Source organism: Mirounga leonina, unplaced genomic scaffold, assembly GCF_011800145.1.
Source record: "Mirounga leonina isolate KUSES-001 unplaced genomic scaffold, KU_Mleo_1.0 Mir_166, whole genome shotgun sequence".
NCBI classification, from domain to species: Eukaryota; Metazoa; Chordata; class Mammalia; order Carnivora; family Phocidae; genus Mirounga; species Mirounga leonina.
In genome coordinates this window covers 13,480,792-13,505,850 of record NW_023270418.1, presented here as the reverse complement: position 1 = coordinate 13,505,850, position 25,059 = coordinate 13,480,792, and the positions used below count along the sequence as shown (strand labels likewise).

Here is a 25,059-nt window from a genome sequence, read left to right as displayed (position 1 = left end):
ATTTTAGATATGCAGAAACTCAAGACATGCACAAGCACGTTGTGGTACTATACAAAAGTGAGGAATTTGCAGGACTTTCTCTGAATATAAAAATAAAGCATTTAGGAACACTGTTTGAGATAGAAACAAAATAAAAATTAGAATCACTAGGGCCCTCACAGTGTTTAAGATTTTAATTTTAAAAAAAAGGAAGGGCGCCTGGGAGGCTCAGTTGGTTAAGCGACTGCCTTCGGCTCAGGTCATGATCCTGGAGTCCCAGGATCATGTCCCGCATCGGGCTCCCTGCTCAGCAGGGAGTCTGCTTCTCCCTCTGACCCTCCCCCCTCTCGTGCTCTCTCTCCCATTCTCTCTCTCAAATGAATAAATAAAATCTTTAAAAAAAAAAAAAAAAAGGAAAAGGAAAAAGGGTAAGAAAATGCTTCATTCAATCTGTCATGTGCCCCTACTTATAGTGCAAATTTATGAGTGTATTTGGATCTCTCCTGCTCTCTTTCAAATAAACATAACTATAATGGCCAGCACTCTGGCCCAGATATTTCAGATGGAGTCTCTTTTGCCAGCTACCCTAAGCAAAGAGTTGTACCTCACCCAGGAAATTCCTATTCATGCATAATCCCTTATCCTCTCCTTAGAACCCTGTTAAACCTGACATTCTTTTTCACAAAGGGGATGACTCTACTGATTTTTCTCTGATCACATTTGGTCATTGTAAAAAATGAAAGCAACACAGAACGCACACATATCCCAAGATCTTACCCCCAGAGCCACACCCAAACTCAAACTTCAGCCGTATTCATCCATTTATTTTCATTTTTTAAATATATTTTTTGAACTGTAAAAGCAAATAAAATTGACCTCCTTAACCATGTTTAGGTAGTTTAGTAGTATGAAATATATTCACATTGTTGTGAAACAGACCTCCAGAACTTTCTTATCTTACGAATCTGGCACTCGGTACCCGTTAAACGGCTCTCCTCTTCCCTCTCCTGCCAGCCCCTGGTAAGCACTCTACTTTCTGTTTTTATGAATTAGGCAACTTTAGCTATCTTATATACGTGGAATCTTACAGTATTTGCCTGTGACTGGTTTATTTCACTCAACATAATGTCCTCAGGGTTCACCCATGTTGTAGTCTATGTCAGATCTCCTTCCTTCTTAAGGCCAAATAATATTCCATTATATGTATATACGATATTTTATTTACCCATTCATCCATTGGTGGACATTTGGGTAGCTCCGACCTCTTGGCTTTTGTGAACAATGTTGCTGTGAACACAGGTAGGTAGATAATCTCTTTCAGACCTTGCTTTCGATTCTTTTGCATATATACCCAGAAGTAGATATTGCTGGATCACATGGTAGGTCTATTTTTAATATTTTGAGGAACCTCCATACTGTTTTCCGTAGTGGTTGTACCATTTTACAGCCCCAGTGTTTCTTCACATCCTTGCCAGCAATTGTTATTTTCTGATTTGGGGATAGTAGCCATCCTGACAGGTATGAGGCAATGTCTCCTTGTGCATCCTTCCTATTTTTATGTCTATGTAGCACACATCTTTAAAACATAAGTGGGATCATATTATGTGTGCTTCGTTGTAGGAAACAACTTTTCTCTATTGCTATATTTTTGTAAAAGGCTATTAACTTACATAAATATTTTAACTCTTAGTGCCAAGGGAATAACACAAGCTAAAGCAGAAGACTAGGTTAGTTTGGTTTGGTTATTTTTAGACCAGGTATTTTCAACCACTGTTCTAATGAATCCATTTGGAATCATTTTTTAATTCTATTTTTGTATATGAAAATTTTTGTAATAACTTTGTGATACCCCAGTGTTTTTATTAATTCACTCCTTTTTTCTGACCTTAGGAGAAAAATAGAGTGAGCTAACATTCATCTACTTGTTTGCTGACTCTTATTGTATGCTTAGAGAAGCGTTAGCTTAACGAGCAAGCATGGAAACAGGCATTCTGAGAAAGTCTGAGGTGGGGGGGCTTTGGGGCTTGTAAAATCCAAAGCAGGAGAAGTGTTTGGGGGCCAGTATCAAAATTCCATTGTAGGAGTCAATACCACTGGTTTGCTGTGATTTAGGAGTCCCACTCAAATGTTTTCAGGGGCTAGGCCGTTCATCTTTGTTCATTTTGTTAATGAAGGTATTGGAGGGAGGACAGCTGGGAATAGTGAGGACTATATAGTCAGGTGCAGGCCCCGACCAAAAGCTATTCAAATTTAAACTTAAAAAAAAAAGCAAAGTTGTGCGGGCCAAGCAACACACATCTGGCCTGAATTGGGCCCATGGGTACAATTTGACATCTGCTACAGAGCTGGTTCTTTATGGGATATTCTTTGCCTTGGGGGTTGATTCACCATCTCTCAGGTTTTAGTGACCTTCCCCTAGGCCTCCCTTATTCAGGCCCCACAGCGTTATGCTCCTGGCTCATGCCCAGGGCCCATTCTGGCTGGCCTGCCAGGAGAGACTGTCTCATCAGTTGACTTTAATAAGTCATTTGCATGGGGAGGAAGACTTAGGGTCAGGGTAGCTTGAAATTATGGCCTGAGCATGGTTGGTTTGAGGGATCTCAAGAAGGCCATGAGGTTCTTGGTGGTCCTGGAGTCAGGTCTGATTAGATTCCAACTCTCCTGCCTACCAATCTTGTAGCTCTGGAAGGTAAATTGCTTTGCCTTTCTAGGCTTCATGTTCTGCCTCTGAGAATGGGATAATGGCAATGATGAAGGGGTTGTCATGAGATCATATAAGACAGTGTAGGTAAAGTGCCTGGCACAGAGCCCAGCGTGCAGTCAGCCTGCATTAGCATTAACCACAGCTGCTCGAACTTAGAGGCCTTGTGGGTGTGCCATGGTGAACCCCTAAAAGTAATTGCACAGTGTTGTGTTGACGTGCACTTTATTTATCCTGGGGGGGGGGCGGCAGGGGGGATCCGTTACCTTTCCTAAGACTCTAAACATCCACCAAGATAGAACAGTGAAGCTGTTTTTAGGGAAGCTGAGGACGTCATTACCGACGTGACAAGCAGCTCCTCCTGGACCTAGAAGTACAAAGTCGTGTTTGGTTAGCTCTTTCCATCTTCATCAGAACCTGACTGATCGTAGATTTACACCATTGACCCACTGTCTTCATGGGCCCCCCAGTTTTGCGGGCAGTGTCGATATCAGAATTGGAAAAGCAGATTCTCCTTCAGCCCACGTGACCCCAGTGAAAATGTCCATGTTGCTGCGTTTCCACGTGAAGGCAGGGGTAGGGGTGTGGGCATGTGATGAATCACCCCAGAGGGACTGTGAAGGTCACTGCTGATATTATGACCAGATGCAGGAGCACCCAAAGGAAAGCTGGGCTTTATGTTAGGGCGATAAAGGAAAGCATTTCCGAGGATACTCTGCTGCACTCTTCCTTGCACACCCAGAGAATGGTTTCTGCAGCAACACAGAAGCCTGCTTCCAGGGTAGTGGACTTGGAAACGTGGCTGAGGGTCGTCCTTCATTGTCATCCCCCTGTGAACCCTTGAGTCCCTAACCACCGCCTCCCGCCTCCCCTTCCCCCAGGGCCAAAAACATGACTAAGGAGACAAATGAGACCATGGAAAAAAGAGCACATCTCGTGCTCGGTGCTGCTTGATAATTCCAGAGCTCAGGGAGCATGCTCAGAAAACTTGGAAGGGATGCCCGGCTGCCAGGGTCCCCAGCTACTGGAAAAATAGGATTATTCTTGCACTTGGGACAACTCCGAGAGTGTTCTCATCCCTGGTTTGTTTCCTTTGTTTATGTAGTGGGGACTTTGAGATGACAGGATAGAAATTAGCAGAGAAAAAGTCAGATGGGTTAAAGGACAGCTAGAGGACCAGACCGATGGACAGGTCTGTGATAATACAAGTGTAACAAAATGTAAGTGATGGCCCTAGTCTTGGTGGTGGCTACACAGGAGTTCACCATAAAATGTTTTCAACTTTGCTGTATGTTTGAAAATTTTTCAATAACCAAATGTGGGGGGAAATGAAATATTTGGGTATAAAACTTTTGGGAAAGGGCAAAAGAGAATTCATAAATTTGTGATTTCACTGCTCCTCCTCGCCCCCTCCCCTCCCCTCATAATCCTTTTCCCATTTTGTTCAAGCTCTGTCGTCTTCATGGTCTAGTGGCTGTGTTTGGGCACGTTTGGGCCCATCCTAGGTGATGTGGATATGACGGTGAGCAGGATGGTCCTCGCCTGCCGAACATACATCCTTCTCTCTTTTCTAGAGAGGACAGACAAGCAATAGTGAAATGTTCCAGAATGAGAAAAAAAAAAGCCACAGAAACACAGAGCTCCATGCAAAGGGCTCAGGAAAGGCCTCTCCAGGGAGGAGACGTTGGAGCTGGGTCCTGAGTGAACAGAAGGCACTGTCTGTGCAAGATGGAGGGAGGAGTGTTACAGGTGGGGCCCAGCTGGTGCAGAGGCCTAGAGATGGGGACAAGCTTGGTGTATCTGAGGAAAGAAAAGAAGGCTAGGGTTGGGGGGTGTGGGAGGAAGAGTGGCTGAGAGATCAGGAACAGAGCCAGAGGCTCGAAAGACAGGCCTAGAATGTTCCTCTGATTGCAGGAGGCAGCCATGGGTGGGGGTGGGAAGGGCATTCCATCGAGTAGATCTCTGGGTACCATTCACATTGCATATGATGAGTGGGGTCCCCAAAGCTGAGTAATGCAAGTTGAGGCCCTGCTGTGGGCAGAGAGGCTGTGTGTGTTGTGTATGGGCTGTCATTGGAAGGATTTGGAAGAAGTGGCTCTATTTGGCGACTAGGATCAGTCCATCATTCATAATTGCAGAATTTCTCCACCCCCATCCCAGGAGGGGACCAGTTCTGTTGGTACATATTTTTTTTAATTATCTTCATATGGTAAAATTGGCTTTTCGGGGTGTGTACAGTTCTGTGAGTTTTAATGCGTGTGTACGTTTGTACAACCATCACCACAGTCAAGATACAGAACAGTTCCATCACTCCCAAAAGCTCCCATTTGCTCTGCTTTATGGTCACCCTCTCCCCCTGCCCAGCCCCCGAAAACCACTGTTCTGTTCTACATCATGATGGTCTGTCTTTTGAGAGTATCATGTACATGGAATCCTGTAACACTTAACATTCTAAGTCTGGCTGTTTTCACACAGCATCATGCCCATGAATATGTTTTTCAGCTTCCTGGGGACACGTTGAGAATAATAGTTAAATGGCTTTTGTTTTGCTGGGAGTGAGGGCAGGGGAAGGAACAGCATGAAAATGGTGGCAGATCGTGGGGACCTCGGTGGGCAGTGGGAAAGGAAGGCTGGAGGAAGTCCAAGCAGGTGAAGGGAGGCCAGATGAAGTGTGAACTTCCTTTGGTTTTCCCCAAGAAACCTTCAGTACTGTTGGGTTATAGAGTTGAATTTATTTGGAGGATGGGCCAAAAGTCAGCCTTCTGCTTTTCAAGGTGTGCATGGGCCGAGGACAGAGGCTGCCCACCAGGTTCCCATCCATCCCAGATGGGATGTCCCCAGGGGGACAACTTTTGGCTAATTAAACAGAAAACATGGAATGAAAGGATTAGGAGAGCAGTTGCCTCACTGTGCCCTGGGTCCCTGTTCCTGAAAAGCAGTGCTAGACCCACTGGCCAGATGCTATGCCCTTGGGCTGGGACTGGGGCTGGTTAGCTCTGCCCCGTTCCCGAAAAGGCAGGAATCCCTGACTAAATCTAGCCGTTTGTGCACGTGTGTGACGGGGTGAGTGTAACAGGACCAAAGGGTGGGGTGGTGGGCCCCAGCCTTCCCAGCGAGGCTCCCGTAAGCACTGGCCCCCCTTTAACCTTCCTGAGATGCCATGGATAGAATGGCTTTGTAAACGACAAACCTGCTGTGGTCTTTTTAATAGTAACTGTCCACCGCTGCACCTTCCCGGTTAAAAGAGCTGCAAGATAATTAAAAAAGAGGGGATGGTGGGGAGGCCAACCTGTTTTCCCACTGGCAAGGATGCGTTGTCATGTTCCTCTGGTTACCGCCAGAGCAGAGCGCACTCCAGGTCCTGCTGCATAATGATGAGTCCCCGGAGACCCCCCGATAGTGATCGATAGCCCCCGCCTAGCTCTGGGGCTCACATAATGAGCTGCGCAGCCCTGCCAGAGTCCCCGGCCAGCCTCGGGGAAGCCTCCCCTCCCCCACCATCCACTGGTACAACGAACACCCCCTGCCTCCCCACCCACCACCTCGGTTGGGTTTCCCTTTGATTGGCAGAGGCCTGTTATTTCCGCCTGGGTTGTCTGACAGCCCCTCTGCCTGGTCTAATTATGCCGGTCTGTTCGGGCCACCACGACCCCAGGAAGGCTTTATCAGATTGTCCAGCTGACCGTGACCAGATCTCCAGCACCTGCCTCCCTTGCTGATGGAGGAGGGAAGGTGTTTATACACAGCCGAGCTGGGGGCTGATTGACTGGCCAGGGTCCTGGGCTGAGGACTGCCCGTCTGAGTGTCAGGGATGAAAAATGGAGTCGCCTCACCACCCAGCCTCATTAAGGCCCCTCCAGGTCTAGACAGTGTCAAGTGGGGGGTGTGCAAGCTCAGCGCCTGCTGCCATTGTTCGGGGCCCTCGGGGACACGCTTACGGCTGGAGCGGGCTACTTGGGTCCATCTCTTACCGTTTTTATGTCCTCTGCTCTCCCTACCTTTCCTGTTAACAGTAGTCCGTTCCCTGCTTTCTGTTCATCCTTCTCTAATTCCCGATAAGTGTGGCCTCACACCCTCCTTCTAGTGTCAGAAGCAGCCAATCAGAATGACTGTTTGGGGTTGATTTTTTTTTTCCCCCCTGTCATGAGTGCCCTGCTTCTGAATGGAATCTCTGGTACCACCCACCTGGTTCAGGTACCCAAGGGCGTTTCTGGCTCTACAGCATTTCTGTAGGGCAGCCCAAGCATGGGGGCTGCTCCCTCCGGTAACTGTGGTGTAAACAGCTCATTTTTTATAGGAACATGAAGTCGTCAAGGTCCTTTAGAGTTCCATCCAGATCATTTGCTACCTGGTCACTAGTGACCCGAGGAGGTAGAAGTTTTCCAAAAGCCAGACTATTTCTGACCTCCTGGGTGATGGGATTGGGGCTGAGCCAAGCCCCCCATCTGAGAATCACGGACTGGGCTTTGCTTCTCAAACTGTGGGCCCTGGACCAGCCGCAGCATCACCTGGGAATGCAGGTTAGAAATGCAGAGTGTCTGGCCCCAGACCTGCTGAATTCAAGTGTGCACTTTGACAAGATCTCAGGGATCATGTATATGGTGCAGTTTGAGAAGCTCTGTACGAGGACATTATAAACCTGGGTAGGGGATAAGAGAACCCAGCAAGTTACTCCCATAACACTGGCTGGTGAAGAGTCTATTCTTCCTTCCTTCTGGCTTTGGAGGGGACCCCGTTAGGAAACAAGAACCAGGTTGAAGCATCTTTACTGACAGGAAGGAGCCAAGTGTGGGTCTTGACCCCGGGGGACTAAGCTTCCTGGCAGCTTCTCATTCTTGGGGAAATGTTTTGGTGTTGAAAGACCACCTACAAAAAAATAGTGTCCTCTGGGGCCACCTTGTGTTGATACCCTCTAGGCTGGCTGGCATTTAGTGACAATTTTCTGTCTTGATCTGTGCCCTAAATTACTACTATTTGCCTTTGCATTGATTTGAAACTTTGAAGCTTGGATTTATGGGATGGTGGTTTTGTTTTGTTTGTTTTCCGTATATATTTTTACACTTGCTAAACGGACACATGCTGCTTCTTCAATCAAGAGAAAACTTTTTGTGATTTTTGTACAACTCGTATGTTCAATGTAGACAAACTTTAAAAATAATGTGCTGCTTTTTGATGATCCATAAAGTCATCTATAATCTCACCGTTTGGAGAGTGCCTTCAGGAGGTCAATGCACAGGGGGGCCTGGGTGGCTCAGTTAAGTGCCTTCAGCTCAGGTCATGATCCCAGGATCCTGGGATCGGGTCCTGCGACTGGCCCCCTGCTCAGAGGAGAACCTGCTTCTCCCTCTCCCTCTGCTCCTCCCCCTGCTCGTGCTTTCTCTTGCTCTCTCTCTCTCTCAAATAAATAAATAAAATCTTTAAAAAAAAAAAAAAAGTTAATGCACACAGTTTTTTTTACAGAAATGTGATCTCACTTGCATACTATTTTATAATCTGTTCATTCAATATACTATAAATACCATCTCAAGTCAGTAAATATAAGTCTTCTACATATTCATTCTTAATGTCTTGCGAAGTATTTCATCACATGGGGCACTCTCCATAATGGATTTATGTCATTCATCACCTGTGACTGGGCAATTTGGTTTACAGTTTCTTTCTGTTTTATCAACACTGTCATGAGCTTCATCTGTAGCAAAATATTTGCACATGGTCTAAATGATTACTTTAGGATAACTTTTTGAATACATATAAAAATCATAAGATTTGAACGAGAGGCCCAGAGTTCCAAGAGCTGGGAGGTGGACTTTGAGATGTAACTCCCTCCTGGGATGTAGCCCGTATCCATTCATATGGACCTCAGGAGAGTAAGCTGTCACTATGCTGGAACCAGGGGCTGCAGCTTCATTGTGGCAAATGGCTCTTAGCATCATCTGGGTTTTCTGAAGAAAACAAACTGTTTGGCCTCTGGAACTCAGTGGCCTGCCTAGCAGGTAGCCACAAAGGGCTGTGCGAGGATCTCAAAGCACGGTTGGCCCAGCATTGGTGATAGTTACAGGACTGTCTCAACAGAAGGGCTCAGGGGAGGTGCAGAGGCTCTTGTAAGCGGGTGGGAAGCATGACACTGTCTGCACGTATTGGGGCCATACCCTGGACTTTGGGAGAAGCCAGGACAGATCCGAGGCTTGGGGGTGGGCAGCCGTGCTACGGAACTTGAGGTAGTTTCAAGCCGGGGCAGAGCTGGGAGCCGAGCTCGCAGAATGGCGTGACCTCCACACCAAAGGGCAGTCGCAGATCTGAGAGCCAGCCTGTGTGGGGCCAGGGTCGGCGGTTTCAGTAAGAAGGTCCTAGCGAACTCTTGCTGTGTCCTTGGTGTATACTGAAGAGCTCTTGCAACACACGGAAGGGGTGTCTGCACCTGCCTGCAGGAGGGGGTACACACTCCAGGTCCAGAAAGGACTCTGCTGGATGTCAGGCTGTCACTCTTCCCTTAGACTCTGCCTCCGAAGACTACTGGGCCATCCTTGGCTAAGTCACTTCTATAGAAAACAGGGTGGTGGTAAGGATTAGAAGTGATGACATATAAAGTAACCCCCATAGTACCTGACTGAATGCGAGGTGCTTACATTGTCCATTGGTCTTCAGGGCTTAATGTAGTCTACTCTGTAAGAGTTGAAGGACCATTATCTGGAGGCACATCCCACTAGTATGCCTGTTAGTTTAATAATAGGGGCTCTGAGGTCAAAAGGCTTAGGACAGCTATTGTTCCTACCAGACCTGGGCTGGGAAAGCAATCACTGTCAACAGATTATTGAGCTACACCTTTCTAAAATGACAAGGAGAAGAAGAGAGGGGCCCCGGGGCAGCTGCTGGAGCTAGGAAGGGACCGGGTGGCTGAAGGTTTCTGCAGAGGGCATTCTGCCCAGGCTACAGCGAGAACTGTGTGATGCTCTCCTCTCTGGCCTGTATGCTGGGGGCAGACCAGCCCAACAGGCAAGGGCAGGAGACACAGCCCAGAATCTTAGCCTGGCTTAACTCACCGTCCTTTGCCATGGTGTCTAGGATGGTGATCAAGCCTGCATGTGCCAGGGTCCCATCCCAGCTCCATCCTTTCTGCTTGTGTGACCCGGGGCAAGTTTCTAACCATTTCTTGACTCCGTGTTCTCATCTGTACAATGGGCATAATAGTAATAGTACCTACCGCATAGGATCCTCAAGAGGATCAAACGGGTTTCTTTATAAAAAGCATTTAGAATACCGACTGGGTATAGAAGGCATTTTCTCTCTGAATGCTTGCAAGTGCCTTCTGGGGTTGGAATCTCCACGCCTCAGGCCTTTCCTCTTAACATCTTCTTTCTCAAGAGCAGAATCCCCATCTGATCCATTTAGCCCCCACAATATGTAGTACAAAGTAAGGACTCCTAAATGTTTGTTGGGTGGATAGGTGGGGGCAGCTCGGGCTATGACACCAGGTAGACCTGGGTTCAAATCCTGACTTTGCCCCTGTCTCCGGACCTTTGACTGCCCTGGCCTCATTGCTTCATCTGTAAAATGGGCTCAGTCGTAGACTTCTTACAGGGCTCAGGCAGTGAAGATTAACATATGGAACAAATGCACAGCACGTGGCAGGAGTGAGCTTTCAGGAAGCAATGGTGTTCGTGCTGAGGAGTGAGATGGCGCCTCAGTCGTGCTCGCTCTACCACATTAAGGAGGTGGTTTGCGCATTTTCTTCAGGTTTCATTTTGAAGTAAGAAGATGATTTCTGGTTTCTATTTCATTTTCCTCGGTGACTGTCAGACGCTAGGAAGAAAGCAGGACCTCCATGCACGCATGCATCCTCTCCCATAGAGCTGCATTTCTGTGTCTTTCACAAGTCATTCTCAAACATTAGGCCACCCAAGAGGTTCACTGTGGCCTTTGGAGTCCACTGCATGTCCATAGTGGCCAGAATCATTGGGCACCTCCCCAGCCTGTTTGTGGTGGTAGCCTGACTTGGAGTGCATCTCCTAAGTGTTGCCAAGTTGGCGTTGAGTCTCCTACTTGGAAAGGCCAAACACACAGCTTTGTATGTGCAGTGATTTCACGCTCATGCATGTGCCTGTCGGTGTCCACTCCCACCAGAGTGTTGGACATTTGGGAGACCTGGCAAGCAGTAAAGCTGTGTTTCTGACAGGCTCTGAGCCTACAAGGCACTGTGGGAGGCCACGATGCTGTGATTCTGTCCACTGTGTGCTCTCAGGAGCTGGTGACACTCAGCCATTCCCTCATTATGGAAGCCAGCACTTTGGACAGCCTTGGTTTCCTTATCTATGAATTTGGGGTGGTGATTATGAAGTAGAGGACCCCAGTATCACCTAGTCCCCAAAGTGAATCTCAGAACACTGGTCATGTAAAAATGCACCACAGGAAAAGTTCCGTGGCCACATATGTTTGGAAAATGCATTACACTGTCTTTCTTCTTGGCATTTTATAATACGCATTGTTGCACATTCAAGGCTCTTGAGAAGTCCTGCAGTAAAGGAACAGACTTAACATTGTTTGACCCAGTAGTGCCCAGATATAATTCACCATGAACGCTTTTTTTTTTTTATAACATCTATTAGCATTGCTAGGGGCTAGGCAAAAAACACTGAAGAAATCTATTTTAAAAGAGTTTATAACTAGTGATATGTGAATATTAAGAAGGGAGAATCTGTAATTTTTTAATAAGACCCTTAGAAAATGATGGGATTGTAATTCAAGTAGTTTTAAGGAGCTGGTGCAAAAAAAAAAAAAAGTATTGGGTAATTTTTTTGTGGCCAGTCACTTTTAGACTTGATCATAAAATACTCAATGTCTGACCAGCCTAGACCCACATAACCCACCAGAAGATGCTCCATTGTGGGGTCAGACTTAAACTGGAGGAGTAAAAGTAAAATTTGAAATTTCAGAGACGCTCTTTATGAGACCCTGGATTAACTGGGGTTGTGCATTCAAGTGGTTCCCTTTGAGCCTTTAAGCACACATTCTCAGCCAATTGGGCATCTCCTGGGCCAGTCCCTGATCTAGTTGTTACGGCTAGATCGAGTAGTATTAGATTAAAGCAGTATGAAAGATCGAGGGTGATAGATTTATCCCGAAAAATATTTTTCATATACTTTGTGTCTCTGGGGATAGCACTAAGCCACAAAACTGCCTTGCATTGGAATTGCCTTGACAAGAATCATTTGAAAATGTGAATGTCCTCATAATGCTGCACCATGGAAATCGGGATGAATTACCAGACCCCCACGAGCCTCATTGCTCACTTCCTTAGACTGTTCTCGTAAGGAATGGAAATGTGGATCTGCAGGTCACCAGTATCCTGGATTTGAGAGTTCATTAGGTCACTCCTGAAACCTCTGTGCCAACTAAGCAAGAAACAATGGATCCAGTGCAAGCTTTTGTTTATTATTCTAGCCCTCCAACTGTACATCCCACTCACCCCTTTGCTCCTGTGGCTGGTCAAGCTAATTTGATTTGACATCCTGGCATTCGAGATTTGTCAAGTATTGTAACCCTAAGCGGTACTAATATTGAAAACCATACTTGAAATTTATATAATCCAGATGTGCCTGCCAATAAAGCAGATGAAATGGCAGGCTTGGGCCAGAGAGAGTGAGAGTGTGTGTGTGTGTGTGTGTGTGTGTGTGTGTAAGAATCCTGTTGCCCTATATTTTTTCCACATGGTATATATATATAGCCAAGAAGGACTTTATGTATTAATATTTTCCCTTAAGAATAGTAACTGGATTATGAAATATAGCTTTAAGTAAGTACCAGCATTGGTTTTATTTGCAGCCAAGAATAACTGATTAAGTTTTGGGGAGCAGGAAGGTCTATTTTAAATGCTTTTTAAAACTTTTAAATTGGTCAGGACCCTTCAGCAGCATGGTCTGGGGAATTATTAGTCACACCGAGTCAGGAGTTTTGACATGGCTCTCTTTAATGTCAATTTTTTTTTTCCTACTTGGACATGTCATTCTTCTCATTGGAGGGCCTTTGGTGTGATTCCGAAGACCCCTGAGTTGTTATTTCTGAGCCCTCCCACGTTGGTAATGCCCAAAGGCCATTTCTATTCTCGGTAAGCTCAAAAAGCCACTGAATTAAATGCGAAAAGGTGTCTGTCCAAGTATGTGATGGCAACCTTGCTTGAAGTGCTTGAGAGTCTCCTCTCTCCACTGACCGGTGGTGGCCCCCTGTGACACCCCCTAGCAGGATAGTCACCTGCTCCGGCCATTGCTTCACTCACCTGTGAAGAAGACCACAACCGACCCGACAGAATAGTGCATGCAGCTCACCTAACAGGGTTGACGGTTTTGGTGCTTTTGACATGAAAGGGTGGCAGGATGTATTATTATTCCTCAGCCTGCTCTGCACAATTAACTATCCTTAACTAGACCCGCCAGACCAGGGAAGACTGGCCGTACCAGCTTGGGAAAAGCGGATGGGAAATGATACGAAAAGGAGGCACAGAGCTGAGACCCCCCCCAATGTGGGGGTGACTTCTGGACTTAGGAGCTGCCGTTGGGCCCCAGTGTCATCCGCGGCTGTTTCTAGACAGGAAATCAAAGGTCATGTTGCTGTTTTAGCCCCCTCTTAGGGCAGAATCAAAGGAAAATGATGCCTGATATTCAGGGGAAGCTTGTGGCAAGCTGTCATCCCCACAGTTTCCCCTAAACCGAACGGCTCTGGAGAAAATCTAGTGTGTGCTATTTCCACAGCAGGCAGGATGGCACATTTTTCACGGGGTGGGTGGGTGGGGTGTCCACCAGCTTTTCTTTTGTCATAGTTTACAGCCTGAACTCCGAGCGGGTGAGGAGGACCATGCCTGCGACTCTGACTCTCCTCAGCAGAGCCTTGGCCTGTGGGTTGCGGCCCTGTTCCGGCTCAGGTCTGGAGTAAGGAATCCTGTCATGGAGCCAAGCAAAAGAGATTCCAAATGATGGAATCTGGTTTTCCCGTTGGGTTTTGAGGTGAGGGCGTCAGTGTATGGTGTATTCGGCCCCCATGGTTTGTTTAGTTCACAGACGCTCATGGCCCAGGGTGTGGAATGAGGGATCTCGAGCTGGCCCGGCCAGCGTGGAGCGCAGGTGACTCACCAGCACCTAGAGATGTCCGTCCCCTCCGTGAGGCTCAGCAGCCCCAGCAGCGGGGCCCCGGGCAAGAGTCCCATGGCCGAGGCCACTGGTCCAGTTCTCCCTGCTGACGTCATTCCCCGCCCTCCCCCTGGGTCTGGAATGACTGGCAGCCTCAGCCTGAGGATGAGAGCCGGCTGGAAGTGGAAAAGCAGGAGAGGTTTCCGGGGCACGAACGCATCGTGGGGTCTCAAGGCCCCTTTGCCCAGTATGTATGGTGCCAGGCCGAGCCAACACGGGCTGAGCCACGCAGCTAATAGGATCCCAAGACTGATATGGGGTTCTGCGCATCCACTGGTCTGACCGACCGTTTATCTCCCAGACAAAACACAGTGAGACCTGCTTGGCCAAAAAAAAAAAAAAAAAAAAAGCCAGAAAAGAAAACAAAAAAAACCTGTGTTTTCTTTTTAATGTTATCCAGCTGACGTGTGCTGGTTTTTGTTTGTTCATATGTAGCAACCATTCCAATCCACTACCTCATGCAGGGATGCATTAAGATCATACTGGAAGGGCTGTAAGCAGGACCGAGCCAACCATGCATCATGGCGTTCAAAAAGGGCAAAACAAGAGCCAGCCTAGAGGAGGTGTGGCCACGGGGTGGGGGTGTAGCCTGGTGGCTGTGAGAGCCCCCACGCGGGAGTTCTTGAGCCTGCGTTTGAATCCTGGCTCTGTGGCTTATGGGCTCTGAGCCTCTCCAACCTTCTATTCTTCTGCTGTGAAATGGGGTGATGGTGCCACAGCTTACGTTGGTCTGAGGCTGAGCGTACCTAGCACAAAGCAAGTGCTAATCAAGGGTGGCTGGGAGCATGACGGCTGTCCCCCTCTTCCCATAGCAACAGCCTGTTTGGGGGTGCCACCCTCCATGCAGCTGTACGGGTCTCCTCTCCTTCCGCTTTTCTACATCGTTGTTCCGACACTAGTGCATAAGGGCATGTAAGTTCTTAGGAACTTTGCCCTTGAGGCCGGACCGTGTGGCCACCATTGGCTCTCCTCCCACGGGCCCGTTGTCAGGATGGGTTCCTGTTTCGTCCACCCCCTCTAAGAGGTCTGCTAGTGCGGCTCCACCAGGAAGCCCATCTAGGGCCCACCAGTCGGATGGATGGAGGAGTCTTTCAGAGGAAGCCTGAGTGTTCTGGAATACTGCGATCCGGGGTCAAGTGCTGGCCTCCGAGAGGTAGAAAGCCCAGTAGAGCCAGCCAGCTCTGCCCCTCCCACGTTCCCTGCCAGCTTACTTTTCCAAAACAGTGAGCCTGGAGTCCATCAAGGTTCCACAACAGAGACCTCGGGCCTTCCAAAAAGCAGGTTCAGGCCCAGACTGCCTGAGTTTTCTCCAGAAAGCAACAAGGGTTTATTCCAAAACAAAACAGCAACAAAAGCAGACGCCCGGTATTTCCTTGGCTCACTTCTATAAAGCATCCTGACCAACAACCAAAGGGAAAGAAAGGTCTGAGCTCCAAGACAGAGGCAGGCCAAAATTATTCTCCCCCCTCTCTCTTCCTGGGTCCCAGAAATAGGAAAAATTGTGAGCATCATAATAGCTAAAATTCATGGAGTGTTTTCTTAAGTGCCTACCTGGCACTATTTAAGCACTTAACATATATTAAGTTACTTAATCCTAATGATCCTGCCAGAGAAGTTCTATTCTTGTTGTTCCCCTTTTATAGATAAGGGGACTAGGGCACAGAGCAGTTAAGTAACTTGCTGGAGGTCACACAGCCAGTAATGGCCAAACTCAGTTCTAGAACCCAGACACCCTGGAATTAGAGGCTGCACACTTAACCACAGCCCTGTGCTGCCTCTCATGATAGTTATAAATTCTAAAATGGTTTTAATCATAAAAATAAACCATTAAAAATGTGATAAAATGGCATAGAACTATAGATACACATTATTCTGATGTCCATTTCCTAGTTTTGCTATGGTACTGTAGTTATGTAAGATGTATCCATCTAGGGGAATTGGGTGAAGGATACACAGGACCTTTCTGTACAATTTTGCCACTTCCTGTGAATCTATAATTGTTTCACAATTAAAGGTTCCAACAAACAAATAAACCACTGGCAACATTGTATTGTGTTCTGATTGTATGCCAAGCACTATGCTAAGCACCTTATAGACATTATTTCATCCTCCCAGCAACCCACAGAGGTGTGGGTGCCTTACCACCTTCAGTTACAGATGAAAAAACTGAGGCCCGGCGAGCTTAAACAGTGATGGACAGTCACTGGGAAGTCGTGAGGCCACCGGGCATTCCTGTCTCCAGAGCATGAGCTCAGAATGCACCTTTGGAAGTAGGAAGATTTAGAAGGCGTGTGACATGGCAACTCTCTGTCACGCACCACTACATCAGGCTCTGCTGTCAAGCTCCCTGGGGGACCGGTAGCTCCTTGGAACGGCCCCAGAACCTTGTTTGGTCTGCGGCAGACCCGAGGAGGAGTCCAGTCAGTCAAGTGTCATCATCTTCTTTCCTTCCCCACTCCTCCTCCCGGCAGTCCCCTTCCTTCCCATGAAGGATGTGCTAGTCACTCGAGCTCAACAGCCCTTGGAAGGATGTCCTTGGGGCTGCATGGCAGGTGTTTCTCACATCGCAGTGAAAGAGTGGACTTTGGGGGCTCAGACCTAGTTTCAGATCCCAGCTTGATTTCTCATCAGGTTTTTTACCTTAAGAAAGTTGCTTAAACTCCTAGTGCTGTTTCGTTTTTGTTTGTTTTTTAATTTTTATTTTATCTGTACAATGGGAACAATAATAGTACCTCCTTGTTTTATTACATGTACCCGGTGCATGAATGTTCCATAAACGTTGATTTCCACGTGCTGGCTCAGCAAACACTGGGCCCTCCTGGGTGCTACACACAGCATTGTGTTAGCCAGTCAAAGCTTCTGCTGAGGTTTGGCAACGAGGATGCCAGGGTTTCAAGGACGGCCGCAACATGGTTCTACCATCAAAGAGAATGTAATGGGTCATGGTGCAAAAGGCAGTATTTATAGAGTGTAAACTGGGAGCAAGGTACCCACTGAGCCTTGAGCTCCTTCCTCTGGATCCAGAGTCTGAATGTTGGACCCAAGCCAGGCCCCTTGCTGGGATTCAAGGACACTGTTGTGATTTGGAAGAGGGAACATTATCAATCACCATGCTGGATGGCATCAGTGATTATCATCTTCATTTCCATCAAAGGTGTCTTGTGACGGGGTACCGTCAAGTTCAATGTAGTCTGAATAGGGACATGGCAAGGACTTATTTTCTATTTCTGCCCTGGGCTGAACCTGCCTTGAATAATTCAGTGTTCATCTACTTCCAAACGCCAAGCCTTTTTTTTTTTTTTTTTAACCCCCTTGTACTGCTCTATTCAGGGTCATGTGGCTGCTTGTTTCTCCTTGTCTCCTCTCCAAAAACACACCCACCCACACCTTTGGCTGCTAGTAATGAGTGTTTGGGGGAAAGAGAATCAACTTTATGTACTACAAGGTGGCATCACCTGCCTGAAGTTTAGAGACAGGCTTCAGGGCAGAGGCTGCACACAGAGGCCTATGGGTATCTTTTGAGCTAATACTCCTTAAAAAAAAAGAAAAAAAAATCTTATGCTATCATTTAAAATTCAGAGATTTCCTGATCTGGCAACAGTTGGCTAAAGCTGAGTAACATCTGCCCCCTCTGATGGAGCAGATGTTCTCCAATTTGCTGTGCATCTCTATCCCCCAAACTTCAATCATTTACCTTGCGTGCCTGACCCCATAAGCATCTTGTTGTCAACTCCTGACACAGATGAAGAAGGAAACTGTCTTGAACGGTGTAGCTGATTAGAAGCATCAGGAGCTAATCAGGCCCTGGCCGGTCCTGAGACTCAGCTCCTTACTCTGTGTGGGCACAGCGGAAGCAGTGGGAGCTGCTCCAAGTCCATCCTCCTCCAAGGTCAGCATTACACCTGCTCGTCCTAGTTAGGAAGCTAGGATTCTAGAGGAGAATTCTCTGCTCCGCACCAACAGCCCAATCATGGCAGAATTCCTAGAAAAGTGACGGGAAGATGACAAATGGTGACTCGGGGAGTCGTGGACGCACATGTACATCTGTCGGGGAGTAGCCTGCTTGGCGTACATTTGGGTGATGTGGAGTATTAGCTGGGGTACCAGACAAGGAGTCAGAAGATGTATGTTTCTGTCTGGATTTACCACTTGCTAACTGGGCATTTGACTTACTAGAGTCTCTGTTTTCTCATCTATAAAATGGGAATAATGTCTAGTGTGCCCACCAGTGGGGTGGATAAGAGGATCCGGTGACCTGATCCTATGAAAATATGCTATGAAGTGCAAAGTTGTGTTGAAAAATGAGGTAATATGACAGCAGTGATGTGCTGTGGGAAAACACACTATCTCATATCTCTGGTAGCGTGAAGATCAGGGGTCTGCAAGCTGGGGCGCTGGGACAAATCCTGCCCCCGAAGAATGGTTTTCACATTTGAAATGGTTGAAAAACAGTAAAAGATAAATAATGCTTAATGGCACATAGAATTTCTATGAAGTTCAAATTTCAGTGTCTGTAAATAAAGTTTCATTGGAACTCCGCTATGCCCCTCTGTTTATGTATTGTCTATGGCTGCTTTCCCATAGAATAGCAAAGTTGGGTTGTTGTGACAGAGACCAGATGGCCCCCAAAGCACAAAATATTTACTATCTGACCTTTTACAGTAAAAACTTACCAACCTCTAGGGAAGAACATGGAAGGATAGTGATTCAATCCCCTACTTGTTTTTCTTCTTGTCTTCTCCCAGCCAGACTTAGGTACTGTTGCAAATAGATGGCCCCAGGAATATTTTCAGATCTAAAACCACACAAGCACATCCTCCACGGCCCATAGCAGGTCTGCCCTCATGACAAAGCCAAGGATTTCTCTCAATTTAACTGCCATGGAGCAATGCTCCCATTCTCTGGGCTCCAGCTAGGGGCACTTCCTGATGAAAACCACAGCATTTTTCATAAAACCAATCCCCTTTTAGCAAAAACCGCAAAAGGAGAAGAGGCTGTTCCTGTCACAATGGGCATTTCTCCAGCATATTAACCACTGAACGGGCCTGGTGGGCAGTTTCCTCCCCTCAGCCACAGACTGACAGCTCCGATAAGCCTACAAGAGAGTGTTAGGGCTGGGGCACCTGGGGGACTCAGTCGGTTGAGCGACTGCCCCTTCGGCTCAGGTCATGATCCCGGGGTCCTGGGATTGAGCCCCCGCATCGGGTTCCCTGCTCGGCGGGGAGCCTGCTTCTCCCTCTCCCTCTGCAGCTCCTTCTGCTTCTCTCTCGCTCACGCTCTCTCTCTCTCAAATAAATTAAAAAAAAGAGTGTTAGGGCTGAACTGTGTCCCCAAAAGATATGTTGAAATTCTAGCCCCCAGTACCTCAGAGTGTGACAGTGTGACGTTATTTGGAAGTTGGGTTGTTGCTGATGAAATTAAGTAAGATGAAGTCCTGATAGAGTAGGGTGGGCGGCTAATCTAACATGACCAGCATCCTTCTCAGAAGAAGGAACTTGCAGCACAGACACACGGGGAGAAGAGCACCATGTGTGGGTGGAGGCTGAGATTGGAGCGATGCATCCATAAGCCGAGGAATGCCAAGGATTGGCAGCCACAACCAGCAGCTAGCAAGAAGCAAGAAAGGATTCTGCCCCGAGAAAGCATGGCCTTGTGGACACCTTGATCTCAGACTTGTAGTCTCCAGACGTGTAAGAGAATACATTTCTGTTGCTTGAAGTCACCCCGTCCGTGGTATTTTGTTACAGCAGCCCTAGGAAACACATTGGGCAGCTTGCCCACCTTCCGTGCAGCCTTCTGATGCCTTTCAAGGCACTTGGCGTTAACCCTGTTCTAAAAATGGGGGAACAGAGGTGTGGCCGGCTTCAGGGAGCTGCCTGAGGCTTGGGCTGGTGGCAGAGCAGGAACCAGACCCAGGCCTTCCGGTTCCCAGCTGCTGCGAGGGATGGTCCAGCAAATGGCATTCCTCCTGCTGGTCCAGAGCATCTTCCCGGAGGGAAGGGTCCGCTCTCCAAGTGATGGATCCTCTGCCTCTTGTTTCTCATTCCAGGAGTTACACCAAGCATTTCTTTCCTGTGGTCAGGTGAACTCGTGTGCATGAGCTCTCAAATGTGCAAGAGGAAAATTCAGTCAGTAACTTAAAAAAACAAAAACAACGGAGTTGGGGAGATGTGTTTTGTATACATCTGTGTATTATTTACAACTGGGAAAGAATGGAAGAGGAGGGAACGTATCCGTTCTCTTAGCCATCTTCCAGTGCATCCGAAAAATGTGCCAAAGAGATCCTTGGGGAGAGCTCCCAAATAAAACCCCAACATGGGAGGTGATTTAACAAGGGCTCCTGGAAAGCACAGAACATTGATACACTTCCTTCTTAGGCAGCACCTGGTTGCCCAAGCTCTTGGGTAACAAATAAGTGAAATCCGCGCCAAAAACTTCCTGAAATGCTGTGCTTCTCCACACTCAGAAGATTGCTTTAATGCTCCCAGGTCACAGACTTGTGAAGAAACTTCTTCCAAGTGAAATGCTTACCGCTGAAAGTGACATTTTGTTCAAGACTGTTCTTTACTAGTGGGAATATTTTTGAGCCTACAGATACGTGTCAAGAGTTGTATGAAGAACTCCAACCACGTACCCATTACCCAGACTCAACAGTTACTGAGATCTTGCCCCACTTCCCCTGTGTGTCCCCGTAGTTGCTGGAGTATTTGAAAGCATAATCCCATAGCTCATGTCATTGCATCCCTTCCTACTGCAGTAAACATCTCAAAAAAAAAAAAAAAAAAAGTTGTTGCTTCTCTTATGACCACGGTATCATTGCCGTACCTGGGCACCCTCATAGTGATGGGTGTCATGCTCCCTAGTTTGCGTTCAGAGGTCAGGGCTAGGGTTTTTAACTGCATGGGTGGAAATGGAGGCTGTGAGGGAGGGAGTAAGGGCATCGGGGATCGGCAAGAGGCTGGGGTTGGGATCCAGGAAAGAAAATTTGAGGAAGTCCTCTGGGACGGTGAAGGGCTTTCAGAAAGTCAGCAAGACTGAGCCCACATGGGGTGTTCTTGGCCAGTTGAGTCTTTCCCCCAGGGACGTGGGGACCCACGTTTCTCCATGGAGTTCTGCCAGCATTGGCTGGCTCTTCCGAGGGCCGCTGTCTCTTGGACACCCGAGAGTTGGATGCCCAGCCTCGGCTCTGGAGGACTCAGCATTCATGACATATGGCTGGCAGCGCCCCAATGCGCGCTCCTGGTTGCTGCCAATAAAGAGAATTGTTTCTTTCTCTGAGCTTGTTCATTTCCATCAAGAGAACTTCCCTCTCCTACCACCACCACCCCCCACACACACAAAAAGGAGGAGGACGTTTTTTGGAATTTGTGTTTAGTGGGCTCACTCAAAAGGAGCCTTATGTTTATTTTTTGAGTGGCTCTCTGGCCTGTTGTGTCCATTTATCATGCCTCACTAGCAGCCCTCCCCCCGTGTCTCCTTTACTCTGCAAGCCTAAACTTCCTCAAACTGCTCCTAACGACTACCACATGTCCACAGAGGGCGCAGGGGGCAGGGGAGGTGGGAGCTGGGAAATGAAGGAATCCTCCCGGGAGCACAGTAGCATATTAAAATTCAATGGCTTAGTCATCAGAGTCTTCAGCCCAAGCACTGGAAGAAAAAGAACTGAATATTCTGTAACAGTCTTGCGGATCACAGAGGAAGGGGGCGGCCGGGGGAGGGAGGGAGGCAGAGGTTGTGGTTTTTAGATAGAGGAGTTCATGCTATAGAGAACAATTAGGGCCTTTGCTCAGAAATAACAAGACCCACTACTGTTTTCCTGCTCGATAGGAGGAGTGCACAGTGTCAGCCAGAAGGGATCGCTCCAGTAGGCTAGTTCAGCTCTCAGATGAGGAAACAGGGCTCAGGCAGGGGATGGGACTTCTTCAGAGTCGCACGATGAGTTAGTGGTAGAGGTGGGACTGGATCCCAGGCCTCGGCCCCTCTCCATCTGGGTTCTCTCCTCCTCGCTCAAAGAGGGCATTTTCCTTTGGCTGGTAGGTCCGCTTGGTGCTGGTAGCGGAAGGGACCCCTCTGGGCTACCTGTGGGTAGCAACCCCGAGATGTCAGAGGACTCAGCCGGTGACTTTGTAGACTGTGGAAATGCTGATGCAGCCTTGCCCCATCCTCTGCCCCTCTCTGCTAGAGAGAACAGAAAGTGTGTGGGCCGTTTACACAGCTCAGGTTTTAAGGACTATAAAAGACCCGCCTCCCAAACTGGTTGCACTCACTTCTGTTCCTTCCTTTATCTGTGCTTCTTGCTTAGGAAGGACAGGCCTATTGCCCTTTCCTTTATCCTTAGATAAAGCAACTGAGTCATAAGAGAGTAAGGACTTCAAGTCCTGAGTTATCAGTGGAAGAGCAGGCTCTGCAATGCGTATCTCCTCATTCCTGGCCCTTTGTGCTGGATTACTGTCCCCTACTTCTGGTGATTGAGGACGTTGAAGGGTAGAGGGATTGTGAAATCTTAGGCTAGAAGAACATTTACAGAAAAGCGAAGCTAAGCCCCTTATTCTGAGGATGAAGGAACCAGGCCAGGAAGGGGAGGTTGGTGCCCTGCAGAGCCAGGCCCAAAGGTGTGTTGCATCCTTGGGACACACTTCTGAGCAGTTCAGCGTCCCAGGAGGGTACTGAAGAGTGGTCGGTCCATGACACCCACCACTGGTCCTATTCAGGGAGAGCATTATAGCTGACTAGGGGCTTTGAGGCTCTGTTTGGGTTTCTTTGATCAGTGTGGGGGTGGGGGGACTGAAAGAGGCAGAAAAAGCAACCAACTCAACAAAATGTTGGCAGCAAAATGTCAAACAAGATGATTTTCTGAACAAGTTTGAAAGATCTCCCCTAGGGGAGCTGGGCAAATTCCCATGGATTAGGGCCATTGGGCATGATTTCCAAGGGCATCAGTCCACTCTAGCTTCCCCAGCATACTGTAGAGACACCAGCTGTATCCAGACGTCTGATCGTGCCTCTTCCTGTCCACGGTCCCAGGGAAGGAGCCACGGTCCACGTGTGCTCTGGATGTGTTGCCATTTAATTGTGGAAGTAGCGTATGTGGAAGTTCTCATCTCACAGAGGAAGAAATCAGGGCTGAGGGAGAGTCTAGCTTAGAATCCCAGCCTGTGGTTCCCAGCAGACAGTGCTCCCCATCCAGTGCTCCTCTCCGAGCTGCTGCTCAAAGATCAGGAGGGCTTGGAGCCCTTTCTCTGGTCCTGCTGGAGAAGCCTGGTAAGGCCTGGGCCTCTTCCCTCAGAGAAGGTGGGAAACTTCCTCTGTTAATACCCCTGATCTTACAGAGCAAAGCCAATCAAAAGACATTCCGTGAAGACATCAGTGTGGAAAGGGGAGCTGCCTGGGCCCACAGCACCCCCACAACCACCTTGTTAGCAGGCGGTTTCTGGTTCTCCCTTCTAGGCCCCCGGATCACAACCTCCCCAGCAGCTGTCAGCAGAGGGCAGGGGGCAGGGGGTGGGGCAGGGTGGTGGTATTGTGCACGTCAGATGTGCCTCTAGGTTCGAGCAGGATCTTGCTCTTTGGACTTGGAGGAGAGGGCTCCTGGGGAGCAAGTCTAGGCTCATGGTCTTTGTTTCTCCACTGGGCCTAGATTTGAGCTCTGTCCACAGGGGAAGCTCGTGGTCTACCGGGGCCTGACAGGAGCGAGCCGCACCTGCCCCGCACCTGCCCGAGAACAGGTCAACCACATGTATGAAAGGCTCTAGGAAAAGCCGAGCCCCTTTGGTGACCTGGGCCTGACCTGACTGTCACGGGTGACAGTAAAAGCAAAGCAAGAGCAGACCTGCCGTTTATAAGCATGGGGGTAGAGGTGAGGACTCTGTCCCCAGAGGCATGCTAATTAAAAGCTGCGAACCTGCAAAAGAACTTATGTTTAAACCCCACCTCCCCTCCACATCCACCCCGCTTCATGCTGATGGTGGCTCTCGTTGCAATAAAAGCCTTTTATTTCCCCCACTGAGCCTTTATTAATGAATTTCGAGCCGGAGCCCAAAGCTCAGGAATGTGAAGGATGAGCCTGGTTCTCATGCACACACTTGCACACGTGGACCCCTACCCACGAGCCCAAACACACAAGGGCTCCCCTCCATGTCCCCTCCTTCATCACAGGCAGCGTCTCTCAAGAGATGAACCCTTAACCTGTCAGAGCTTCCACGGGCCCAAAGTGCCTAATGAAAACCAGAGCTGCGAAACACTCCCGATGTTCAGCCAGTCCCCAGAGCTGTTTCACTCTTACGCCCTGGGCTGCAAGTGAGCTCTGTTCAAAACAAAGCTGGGGCGCATTATCTCCTTGGCCTGGGTTTGTCCCCTGCGGCTGCCTTGTCCGACCTCTGCCAGCACTCTGAAGTGCTGATGTGCTGGATTGGGCCCTCCCCCCGCCACGTCCGCTATTCAGGGCTAGGGCAGCGCTGGGTACCACCCTCCGCCTCCAGGCAACCGGGGTGCCCAGGTGAAGGCCACCAGTGAAAGCTGGCAGGAAGTAGCATGGCATGGGTCTGGCAAACCTTTGTGGAGGCCCTTGAGAAGACAGTATTGCATTATTGTCACCATTAATAATAGCCCTTTATTTGAGCCTCGCTGGGACAATGCTCCAAACAAAGTTGAGAGGAACTAACAGCCCCTGCCGTGGGGCCTTGTAATTTATCAAGGCTAATGGAGGAAGACAAATCACCGGGGAGACGTTGTGGGGGTGGGCCGGGGATAGCTTATGTAGTTGCTGGAGGTACAATCGAAAGAGACCCCCAAGGCCTTGCTCTGTGTTCCTGTTTGCTCTGTTGCAAGAGCACCACATCTCTAGCCCCACCTTTGTCTTGTCTCTTCCACCGTGTTTGGGGCCCTTGAAGACCCCGAAAAGAGAGCGAGAATAAAGTCAGGCTGACCGAGGTCTAAATCTCGGCTCCCACGCAGCAGTGTGGCCTTGGGCGCTTTCCTTTATTTCGGAGCCTCAGGTCCCTCCTCTGTGGAGGAGCACTGGGGTCAATGATCATGGGAGCACAAGCCCCTCACATCGCTCAAGGGATAAGCTGATGGAAGAGGACTGGCCTGAAGTGTTTCTGCGCGCCTTTGAGAGAGGCTGCAAACGCTGTGCTTGGCCCCAGCCCACGCTGCCACTTACCGTGAACCTACTGTGTGCCAAGCGCAGACCCTGTTGCATTT

At 48.5% G+C, this 25,059-nt stretch overlaps 1 protein-coding gene across 1 annotated transcript in view; it reads left to right on the top strand.

Annotated features, from left to right (window-relative positions):
- The window catches only part of ABTB2 (ankyrin repeat and BTB domain containing 2), a 171,019-nt gene that overhangs the window by 54,683 nt on the left and 91,277 nt on the right, over window positions 1-25,059 (top strand). The gene's annotated exons all lie outside the window — the stretch shown is intronic.